This window comes from Suncus etruscus, chromosome 9, assembly GCF_024139225.1.
Source record: "Suncus etruscus isolate mSunEtr1 chromosome 9, mSunEtr1.pri.cur, whole genome shotgun sequence".
Classification (NCBI taxonomy): domain Eukaryota; kingdom Metazoa; phylum Chordata; class Mammalia; order Eulipotyphla; family Soricidae; genus Suncus; species Suncus etruscus.
In genome coordinates this window covers 42,012,035-42,024,467 of record NC_064856.1, presented here as the reverse complement: position 1 = coordinate 42,024,467, position 12,433 = coordinate 42,012,035, and the positions used below count along the sequence as shown (strand labels likewise).

The window sequence follows — 12,433 nt, the reverse complement described above, 5'->3', positions numbered from 1 at the left end:
CCCTGGCGGCTGCATAGTATTCCATTGTGTAATAATGGAAAACTATACTGTGGTATATGTATACCACATATACACATATGTATATACATACACATATGTATGTGTGTACATATATACATATATGTATGTGTATGCATAAATATGTATACATATACATACCACATATACATATACTCTGGTATATGTACCACAGTTTCTTTAGACACTCATCTGTTGTTGGGCATCTGGGTTGTTTCCAGATTCTGACTATTAAAAATAGCACTGTGGCTTTCCAATTATTACCACAGACTGTGTTCTTTACACTGACTGTGTAGAAAGAGGAGGTACAGTAAATGCACCCCATATACACCTCAACACAGGTCCTTTTTCTGGTCTGTATTGTAAATTGGGGGACAAAAAACAATAAAAAATAAAAAATAAATAAAAATAGCACTGCAATTAATAAAGTTGTGCAGAAGGCATTTTTGTATTGTGTTCTTGTATTCTTATGGTATATCCCTAAAAGTGGTATAGCTGGGTCATATGGGACCTCAATTTCCAGTTTTTTGAAGAATCTTCATATTGTTTTTTATAAAGTCTGGACTAGACAGCATTCCCACCAGCAGTGAGAGTTCTTTTCTCCCCCACATCCAGTACTGACTCTTCTTGAATTTTTGGTTTGTTTGTTTGTTTTGTTTTGTTTTTATGTGTTCTAGTCTTTCTGAGATGAGATGGTACCTCATAGTTGTTTTGATTTGCATCTTCCTGATAATTAGTAATGAGGAGCATTTTTTCATGTTCCTTTTGGCCATTTGTATTTCTTCTTTGAACAAATGTCTTCATTTTTTCTCTCCATTTTTAATGGGTTTAAGATTTTTTTTCTTGTTAAGTTCTGTCAGTAACTTGTACATCTTAGATATTAGCTTCTTATCTGATGGGTATTGAGAGAATAGTTTCTTTCAATTTGTGGGTGGCCTCTAGAATTATTTATTGAAACACAATGAAAAGAAAGAAAATGTGGGCTACTTCTGCAAAAAAAAAAATCTCCACTATCCAACTATTGTAGTCACGTATTTTGGAGGAAATGTTAATCATATAGTTAATCATTTATTTTTATCTAAGCACTTTACTTGTACTTTATACTTTGTATTTGGAAGCAAGATTGCTTTTTTCCTTGAAGTTAAATGAAGCCATTACCAAGGCAACAGTGCTATAGTTGGCACTCATCTTAGATTACTTACCTATTCTATTTCTGATGTCTTCCAGCATAGTAAAGTGGAAATAATTAGGGGAAATGAACTACCACAGGAGTTACATTTTTCTAACTAAAACTAATGATTGTTAGTATCACCAAGAATGAAGTTATAAAAAACCCTACCAACATTTTATTTGATGCTGAATTTCTGATTGGTGGTATAGACAATGATATTGTTATGCAGTCTGATATGATTAAACATTGACTTTAATGGTAATAATAAGTTATCAAGGTCCAAAATGAATATGAGAGAAATAAAAATGCTATGTCTTAAGACTCTAGTCAAATCAACATCTTTCATAAAAGATACTTCCACCCTATCTTCTGTGACCTTATATAACATTAACAATTGCCAAAGACACATTTAAAATTGGTAAAATTGGTAAAATTAAAAAATTAGCTGTTATATATCGATCAACATAAAATGCAAAAAAATTTTAAACATTTCAGTAGGTTAAACCAAAAATTATTGTTCTATATGCATTTGTTACATGCAAAAATATGATTAAGATTTCAAATTATGATTTTATAAAATTATAGGAAGATCATGGATATGAAGACAGAAATTTACCCACATATGTAGTTGTCATGTACAGGAGAGCAAATGTTTCCATTCAATGGTATAAGGAGGAAATTTAAGAGACTATCAAAGTAAGGTAAGAGGTTGAGGAGAATTGAAAAAGGTACAAAAAAGAAAACAAGTAATGCAGCACTTTCAAGGAACTTTTATGATTACCAGAGATGGTTCAGGGTCAATCATGGTTATGAATCTTTTATTTATAAAAAAAAAAGTAAGTCTACTAGCTATATACTCTCCTTTTTTTAATCTAGGCACCATGATTTACAGTTATTCATTACTGATTTTTGTTTTGTTTTGTTTTGTTTTTGCAGCAGCACTCAAGGGTTACTCCTGGCTTTGCAGCTCAGAAATTGCCCCTGGCAGGCTCAGGGGACCATATGGGATGTTGAGAATCAAACCACCATCAATCCTGGGTCAGCTGCATGCAAGGCAAACACCCTGATATTGTTCTAGCTCTCCAGCCCCATATAGCTAGCTATATACTCTTTTCCATCCCCATAGTCTTTACCAAATTATTTCTTCAGCATTCTGGTTTATATACTAACCTCATGATTATAAAAAAATATTATCTAAAATTATTGCATTGATAAGCAAGTATTGGAATGACATCCATTACACACGCAATAGGTATTCTAAGTCTAAGTCCAAATTCCATTTACTACACAATTTTAGATTCCAACACTGCTCCGAGCCTGGGCACCTAAGAGTGAAATGTCTAACTGAAAGAATAATTAGAGACCCAGTTTCTACATCAGAGGCAGAGGTAAGTGTCCCCTTGTACCCTTGGTCATAAAGGGGATCATTTCTAAAGTGGGAGGAGGAGAGAATTAAAAAAATTCAGTTTAGAAATTTAGTTTTACATAACAATTTAGTGTGAAATGTTCGTGAATAAAGAGCAGAGATATATGAATAGAGTTCTGTGGATGAAAAATAATGCTTTGTGACAGGGAAGTGGGATTAACTGATACAAAAAAGAAGGAAGTGTATAAATGTATAGTTTAATGTAAAGGAAATATAACAATAAAATTTTGGACTAGTTGGTCAAAATTCAGTGGTAGATGATATCCTAGTAGGCATTTCATTTTAGCTACATAGTCTGTGAGTCTAACCTTTATATTAGAGTGTACTGACACCTGAGGTTACGAAGCAACTCTTCATTAAAACTCAGATAGAAGATATTTTAACAAAATTAATATCTGTACTCTCAAATTTTACATCTACTTTTCCTTCAAAATAGTCAGAGAGGCTGTCTCTTGTTCATCCTGAACAATCACAATTGTTTATTATCTTAGAAATCAAGCCATAGTCTTTCCCTTCTTTTTTGTTCCTTCTATTGTTTTCTTTTTGTATTTCACATTGCTGAAAAGACCCAGTCCTAAGCATTTAGGTCAGGCAAAGCTAAGTTTATATCCTGCTGGCAATGGAATCAGTCAAGTAGAGAATAAAAGGGAATCTGACATGGCCCACAACAAAATGGCATAGTCTAGTGAAAGAAAATAGGTGTACCAATAGAGGCAGTGTGAGAAGGTCTTTGGGGAAAGATTTACTGTGGATATTCAGAGACAGAGCTTGGCAAGGAATGGAGTGTAATGCCATAGGCCAAAGAATAACAACAACAACAACAAAGCACAGATATGGAAGAAAGATCTAACAGAATATTTGAGTGGGTGAGGAATGTATTAATGTAAAGCAAAAGGTAGTTACAGAAGTGAGAAATTTGCAGCATATAAGAGATTCATTAAATATATATAAATACATATATATATATATATATAGGATAAAGAACCTGGAGTCACTGTGAAAATAGAATTAAATAATAGGAATTAAATAAAACTCAAATAAGTTATTTTGTACTGGATTTGAATGGGATGCTTTGATAACTGATATGATACTGATAATGAGTTATCAGTATAGATAGATATATCATTTGCTGGAGGGGATATTAAGCCACATCTATAGTACTGATTATTTACTTTTGATCTGCACTCAGGAATCACTATCTCTCTGGCCCCAATAGATGTACATTTTTATCAAACATAGCCCATGAGTGTTACCTTATTTATCTTTATAAACTTTTCTTTACAACTAATGTCATATTCAGTGTAGGGTTTTAGAACAGTTAAGTGCAATATCTCAAATGTGGATCAGAATAATAATTGAAAAACTTATAAAGCTTAAAAAATTTTAAAAATACTCTATATCAATGTTAAGTTTTGTGATTTAAAGATTGCACAATGGTTATATGCATAATGTCATTAGGAGAACTGGTTTAATATTTTTTGTAATAGTTTACAAAAATAGTCTATAAATGTCATTAAAACTTCAAAAATGAGGGAAAAATCTTACATTTACTGTACTTTTTTAAAAGACTTTTTAGTGAGTTAGATATAATACCACAAGTAGGGCACTTGCCTTGCACACGCCAACCTAAGTTTGATCCTGAGCATCCCATATGGTTCCCTGAGCACATCCTGGAGTAATCCCTGAGTACAGAGCCAGGAGTAACTCTTGAGCATTACCAGGTATGGTAATGCTCAATAAAATAAAATAAAGCGCAATAAAATAAAATAAAAGTTTTTGCATATACAAAGAGTTTTACGGGGTCATGGATGCTTTGGTGGTAGTGGTGATGTTTAGTAACTTTGTACATCAATACTTTCAACTTTGGGACTGAGAGAGATAGTACAGCAACTGGATCTCTGGGCTTGCATGTGTCCAACCTGAGTGTAATTCCCAGTACCCCATCTGGTCTCTCGAGCATCACCAGGAATAAGTCTGAAACATAGCTGGGTAAGGCCCAAAAACCAAAAAAAAAAACCTATTGAAATTTAACACTAGTATTACATGTTACCTAAATTATAATATCTAAATTAAACAATATAAAAAACTAAACCTTTTTTAGCATTCAGTATTTCTTACAGTTGAACCCTTTATTTTCATAGTCAGGTATTCTAAATTAATATAATTTGGTTATAATCAGATGAAGGTGTTAATTTTTAGAGAATGGTTGTCCTTACTTCCACCATTTCATTCTCTAACAAATAAATATTTAAAGATAAATATGAATATAAGAAAAGAAATTTGCAAGTAAGTAGGTTGTAATTTTAAAAGAACTTATGTGTTAAATCCCAGAATATTACAGTTGAGTTGTCCTATATTTTTGTTCCCTATTTTTAATATATAAAATCTTTTTTCTTTTTTTTTTTTTGGTTTTTGGGCCACACCCATTTGACGCTCAGGGGTAACTCCTGGCTATGCGCTCAGAAATCACCCCTGGCTTGGGAGGACCATATGGGACACCAGGGGATGGAACCGCGGTCGGTCCGTCCTACGCTAGTGCTTGCAAGGCAGACACCTTACCTCTAGCACCACCTTCCTGGCCCCATATATAAAATCTTTAAGCACCATAATTACAAGCATGATTGTAGTTGGGTTTTAGTCATAAACAGAACACCCCCCTTCACCAATGCAACATTCCCACCACCAATGCCCCCTCCCTCTTTCCCAAATCCTGCCTGTATTCTGCATAATTTTTATCCTCTTGGTTTTATGGAGGTATGTTTTTTATGGGCCAGCAAATGGCCTATCTTGGAGAATGACCTATGTGCATTAGAATAGAATGTGCATCCAGTTTTCTTGAGATGGAGTTCCATATGTGTGTGTGTGTGTGTGTGTGTGTGTGTGTGTGTGTGTGTGTGTGTGTGTATTACTAGTCCACTTTCTTCCATTTCTCTTTTCAGAGCTAGTATATTTTTGTTCATTTCTTCTCTTCATTAGATTTTTTTTCTTGTAAACTTCTGTCAGTGTCTTGTATATTTTGGATATTATCCCCTTATCTGATGGATATTGGGTGAATAATTTCTCCTGTTCTAGTAGGTGGCTCTTATACCCTAGCCACTATTTCCTTTTAGGTGCAGAAGCTTCTCAACTTAATATATCTTCATCTGTTTATCTCTGCTTCCACTTGTTTGGAGAGTGCTGTTTCTTTCTTGAAGATGCCTTTAGTCTCAATGTCATGGAGTTTTTTACCTACATGTTGTTCTATATACATTATGGTTTCAAGTCTGATATCAAGGTCCTTCATACATGGTGTTAGCTGGATGTCTGAATTCACTTTTTTGCAAGTGGCTAAACAGTTGTGCCAACACCACTTGTTGAAGAGGCTTATTTTTGTTGGGTTTCAGTCTGGTTGACCTATCAAGGGATGACAGGGCAGTGTTGAGGTCTCCCACAATGATTATATTGCTATTGATATCTTCCTTCAGATTTGTCAACAATTGTATTAAATATTTTTCTGTTCCCTCATTGTGTGTGTATATGTTTAGGACTGTGATTTCTTCCTGTTGTACATATCCCTTGATTGGTATAAAATGTCCATCTTTTTTCCTTATAACTTTTCTGAGTCTAAAGTTTATGTTATTTGATATTAGTATGAGCACTCCACCTTTTTTAAGAATATTGTTTGCTTGGATGATTTTCCTCCAGCCTTTGATTTTGAACCTATGTTTGTCCTGACTATTCATGTGTGTCTCTTGTAGGCAGCAAAAGGTTGGATTCGGTTTTTTGATACATTTAGCCACTCTGTGTTTCTTTTTTTTTTTTTTTTTTTTTTTTTGGTTTTTGGGCCACACCCGGCATTGCTCAGGGGTTACTCCTGGCTGTCTGCTCAGAAATAGCACCTGGCAGGCACGGGGGACCATACGGGACACCGGGATTCGAACCAACCACCTTTGGTCCTGGATCAGCTGCTTGCAAGGCAAACGCCGCTGTGCTATCTCTCTGGGCCCCCACTCTGTGTTTATTAACTGGTGCATTTAGTCCATTGACATTGAGAGAGAGATTGAAATGGAATTTACTGCCATCTTTGTGTAGATGTTTGGTGTGTCTGTTGGTCGGTCTTGTCTTAAAGTAGACCTTTCACTTTTCTTTTCTTTTTTTTTCTTATTTTTTTTCATAATAGATAAAGATATTTAATTTTGATATGATAAATTATTTTGGTTAGCAATTAAACCAAATATATATTTCAACTTCTTAATTTTGTTACCTTCCCTGAGGTCTGAACTATAGCTGTAGCCTTTCTATATATATATTTTTTTTTAATTTTTATTGTGACCAATGTGCATTACAAATCTTTCACTTCATCATATGGTACATAGTGACAATGAATGAGGGGCATTCCCACCGCCAGTGCTGACCTCCCTTCGTCCCAGCATGCATCCCACATCTCCCTCCTCTACCCCCCAGTATGCTAATGCAACTGGTCTCCACTTTACAGTTTGTTGTAGATTGAGCATCCATTCCACCGTTATTGGAGATAAAAAAAAAAAGGATAAGAAAAAGGGGAGAAAAAAATTTGGTGACAACTACCAAAAAAAGAAAGGAGAAAAGAAAAAAATGGAGGAAAAAAGAAAAAATGGGCCCAGCAAATAAAAATAAAAATAAATCTCTAAATAATAACCACACGTGTGAAAAAGAAAGAAAAGTGGAAGAACAAAGAGAAGGAAAAATAAAGTCAAAAACTAACAAATCAAAACAAAACAAGAAAAACTATGGGTGCTGGGGTGCTGGGGTTTGGTGTTCCCCCCACTTTTTGTTTTCTTTTTGCATAGGCACAGTAAGCATTGGGGAAGAAAGGGAATTCCCGTGACCTAAGAGATTCAGGGTTGCTTCATCCTTGAAGCATACCATCATGGGATCAACTCCTGGCTCCATATATACTCATTACTCCATTCCAAAGGCTTTTTTGTGCTAGGAAAGTTTCCTCTCGGTTGTGTGTGAGAAATTCAAGCCACTGTAGCTAGCAATCTTGGTATTTGCGCAGGTTATAAGTTAAGGTCTAGGATAGAGTCTCTAGGTTCTAGAGGTTCCTATCCATCGTTGATGTGGTGCTCAGTCTTCTGTAACACTAGCTCCCTGATTTCGTTAAGTCCCTAGGCTGAAGCCTAGGATATTATGGATCCAAGGGTTCTGCTCAGTCTCTGTTGTCCAAGTTGGACCTCTGCAGTAAGACATCTTGTTGTTGTTGTTGTTGTTACTGTTTTTTATGTGTCCTGGACTACAGCCTAGGGTAGGGTTTTCCTTATTAGTCTCAAGGTAGGCTCTGTTCAGTCACAGTTGTCAAAGTCAGTTTTCTGTTGTTGGTGCTCTTATTTTTCACAGTTCAAAGGACGATAGCTCTTCTGATTTCCATTTAGTATTAGGTGATGTAATAGGACAGCCTGGTCTTAGGTCAAGTTTTCCTTTCCTCGTCATATCAAAAACTGGCACAAGTTGGTGCCAGAGTAGTGTTATAAATCTCTCAATGGAGCTTAGTTCCTGGTGGTGTTGCCCAGAGCTGTATCATTTCTACGTCGGAGATCTGGGGTTTCAGATTAGACTAACACTGTCCAATCTCCTGAGGACTGGTTGCATCCACATGACACATGTTCAGGATGGGAGGCACCCTTCTGCTATAAAAAGTGAGTTCTTATCCCTAGAAGATAAGATCTTGTTTCTCTGTCTATGGTTTCCCCTTTTTTTACTGTGCCCATACAAAAACGTATGGTGTCATACTGTGTTGCTGGTACTATTCTGGATAAGGATGACAGGCTGCACACATAGTCTCTGTCATCTGGTTTTGTTCTGAGCTTTTATCCCAGTCAAGGCATTTTGTACCAAGCAGCACCAAAAATGGTAAGGGTAGAGAAAAATGTATATATTAAAATAGAACAAATAAATAAAACTGAGTTTAAAAGAAAAGGTATTCAAATAAAACAAGTGATGGAGGAGACTACTTGTATATTTAGGAATACACTTCTTAACATGTACTGTTATACAGGTATTGAGCTACCAATAGGCAATATAAGACTCCCAATTAAGTCTTTTGATATATTCTTGTGGGGAATAAAAACCAAGGCACTTTTCGAATCTCAAGCTTTGGAATTGAGATTGAGAGATGCTTTGCTGCATTATGAGACCATATAGTGTCTTTGAGCTGGGAGTTTTGCTGAGGCTGATTCCTGAATCGTGCAACAGTCCACGATTTGATGGGGGTGAGAGGGGCCATCAAGTATGAGTCAGCAGGCGTGCTGGTTGTAGTTCTTTGCTGAGGCATGAGAACGGGGACCCAGAGGATATCTTTCACTGAGGAGTTGGAAGCTGGTCTGTTGGGGCAGGAGGTCGGTCTTGGTGCCTACCGAGTTAGGAACTGAGGGTAAAGAGGGTTAAATTAGGGGAGGAGAACGGATCAGGATTGAAAAATGAGGGGATAGAGGAGACACAGGGGTAGGGGAGAGGTAATACATGACAGGGGATATATACAATACATATATATGAATTGTTTGTGATTTCAGCTTGGAGTCAGTACGGAAAGTTACGTCCATAAAGACTGACTTTAAAGAACTATTTGAGTGTTATCATCCAAATCTTTGGTATTCCACTTCCTTTCCTAGGAACCGTCTAGAATGAAAAACATTTTTAGATACTGCTCAAAAAGTATATTTGTCCCGCGGGCGCATTTGCGTTTGCGCGGTTATAAAAATGAGCATTAGTAAGAAAAAACACCGCTGCAGGGGATCCAGTATGAATACGGAGGAGTTTCTCTCTACCCCTCTCCCCCCAGAGCCCAGTTGCCAAACCTGGCCCTGAAGACCAGTTTGGCATGGGGGGATCTCGGTCTCCTGGACTAGTAGTTGGTCAGCCCAGGAGGCCATTGGCCAGCTGTCTGCCCAGTATTCCAGCCATACCTGTAGGAGAGGAACAGTAATCCTGGCATGTGGGATTTTCTGGGTCCAGCTGCAGCCTCCCTCTCCAGTATGAAAAAGCATAGGGGAGGAGTTTGCCTCTTCCCCATCCCCCCAGAGCTCAGATGCCAGACCTGGCCTTGAAGGCCAGCTTGGCGCCTTTCACTTTTCTTTTAAGGCTGGTTTTGAGTCTGCAAAGTTTCTGAGCTACTGTTTATCCATAAAGCCATGAATTCTTCCTTCAAACAGGAATGTCAGTCTTTCTGGGTGCAGTATTCTAGGTGAAGTATTCATTGTGTTGAATTTTGTCACTATATTCCACCACTGCCTTCTGGCCTTGAGGGTTTCTTATGACAGGTCTTCTGTAAATCTTTTTTTTTTTTTTTTTTTTTTTTTGGTTTTGGTTTTGGTTTTTGGGCCACAACCGTTTGACGCTCAGGGGTTACTCCTGGCTATGCGCTCAGAAATCACTTGGGGGGACCATATGGGAAGCCGGGGATCGAACCGAGATCCGTCCTACGCTAGCGCTTGCAAGGCAGACACCTTACCTCTAGCGCCACCTTTCCGGCCCCTGTAAATCTTAATGATGCACCTTTGAATGTAATTTTCCTTGTTGATCTTGCTACTTTCAATATTTTATCCCTATCTGTGGGATTCATCATTGTGACTAGGATGCGTCTTGTTTCCCTATTTTTATGCTAAAAAGGTTACTTACCAAGATATATGCAAGAATTGCTGAAAATAAAGAAAGAAAAAACAAAGAGTATAGCAATGAGAAAATGTAAACATTTTTGTAGATCAAAATGAGGTTATCAAGTCATTATCAGGTTTGTTAAGCTATTCTTGCTATTTGATCATTTGTTACTTATGTTTCTGAACAATAGGTGACTTCAAATACACATTGGCATCTAAATTGGGGTGGTCCTATGGGTACAACAGTATTTAAAAAATTGGAGTATCTAACAGCTACCATGACAATGTTAATAAGTGAGAGAAGTACAATGCCTGTCTTGAATACAGGCAGGGAATGGGAGAAGAGGGAGATGGGGGACATTGGTGGTGAGAATGTTGCACTGGTGAAGGGGGGTGATTCGTTTTATGACTGAAACCCAACTACACACATATTTGTAATCATGGTTTAAATAAAGATATTATTAAAATAAGTAAAAATTGTCATATCATGGCTATTCAGTCCAGAAATTTCAAGTACTTTTGCTGATACTGCAACATTTGTGAGGTGTGTTTTTGGCAGCCAGGGCTTCAGGAAGTACAAGAAGGAGAAACAGGGTGCCTGCACTCACTCCAAAAAATTCTTGATGATATTAGCATAAATACTAGCATAACTAGAGTTTAGGCCGGATGGCTTTCTTAGCAGAGAGCTATAAAAGAATGGTGAAACAGGGCCATTGGGAAAGCAACAATTATGATACAGCAGGTGTGACTTTAGCAGAGGGGAGAATGGCCTGCCCCCTCCTCCCAAGATTTCCAGCTTTCTGCTGTGTGGTTGCTATACTCCTAGTTTTTCACAGCTTGGTTTTTCATTTCTTTTGGAGTTTATAGAACTCCATTAAAAAGTGCAGACATGGTGACTGCACTTCTGGGCATGATTTTCTCGTGTTTTCTTTTAAGTGTTGTATTGTTTTAGCTTTTGGGGGGGCGGTTGGGTCACACCTGGCAATGTTCAGGGGTTACTCCTGGCTCTATGCTCAGAAAATTGCTCCTGGCAGGCTCAGGGGACCATATGGGATGCCGGGATGCAAACCACCAACCTTCTGCATGCAAGACAAACTATCTCTCTGACCCCAGCTTTAATACACATTTAATACACATTTAAGAAACAGTACTCAAGGTATACTTCTGGCTCTGTACTCCTGGATGGGAATTGAATCCAAGCTGCCCAAATGCAAGGCAAGCTTCCTCTCCAGGAGCTATACTATCTCTAGCCCCCTTTGAATTAACTTTTGTGTTGTTGTGAGATAGGAGTTTCTATCCTTGTTTGGCACGTGGATATCATGTATTCCATATATCTTTTTTTCCCCATTAAATTGTTTTGGCTCTTTGTCACAAATCAACTAATTTTAAACATAATGTCTATTTCTAGACATTCTATTATGGACCAGACAAGTAAGGTTTTATTTCTGTATCTTATTAAAAGCACACACCCACAGATACACACACACACACACACACACACACACACACACACACACACACACACACACAGAAATAAATGTCAGAGAGAGATAGTAGCAGGCAGGGCTCTTGCCTTACATTTGCTCTCCTGCCTTTGATTCCTGGCAACTTCAATGGTCTCTTGTAATTTAAGCATGGCCAGAAGTTGTCCCTGAGAACACAGCCAGGTATAAGCCCTAAGCACTGTTGGTTGTGGCCCCTCACCCAAAAAATAAACAGAAAAATGAAAAACTCAGATTTAACTTCATCAAAATGTATAACTTTTATTGCAAAGAATACTATCAATAAAGTCTAAAACACAAGATTTTGAGAAAACATTTGCAAATAATGTATTTTATAGCATATTTGTATCTTTAACATATAAGCCAATAATTTAACAATAAAAGGAAATGAATTAAAATGTTTAATTAACTCAACATTTTTCAAAGAAGAAATGACAATAAACAATAATTACATAGAGATGCTCAATCTAACATCATCTGATTTGTGAAAATTAAAAAATAATGTTACATCTTTGATATCTTAGCCCACTCTTGCTGTTATAACAAAAGAACCATGAATTGTTTGAGAAAAAAAAATTATTTCTTTCACTTCTAGAGAGAAGTCCAAGACTGACTGGATCACTATCAGCTCTGGTGTCTAGTGAGTCTCTACTTCTGGCTCAGAAATTACTAGCTTCTTGCAATAAATTCACATGGAGAAATA

General features: G+C 37.0%; 1 non-coding gene across 1 annotated transcript; it reads left to right on the top strand.

Annotated features, from left to right (window-relative positions):
- The first annotated feature begins 265 nt into the window (after positions 1–265).
- On the top strand, positions 266–398 carry LOC126019406 (small nucleolar RNA SNORA51). The gene has a single exon (XR_007499125.1). It is a non-coding gene; the product is annotated as a small nucleolar RNA SNORA51 (small nucleolar RNA).
- The last annotated feature ends 12,035 nt before the right edge of the window (positions 399–12,433 follow it).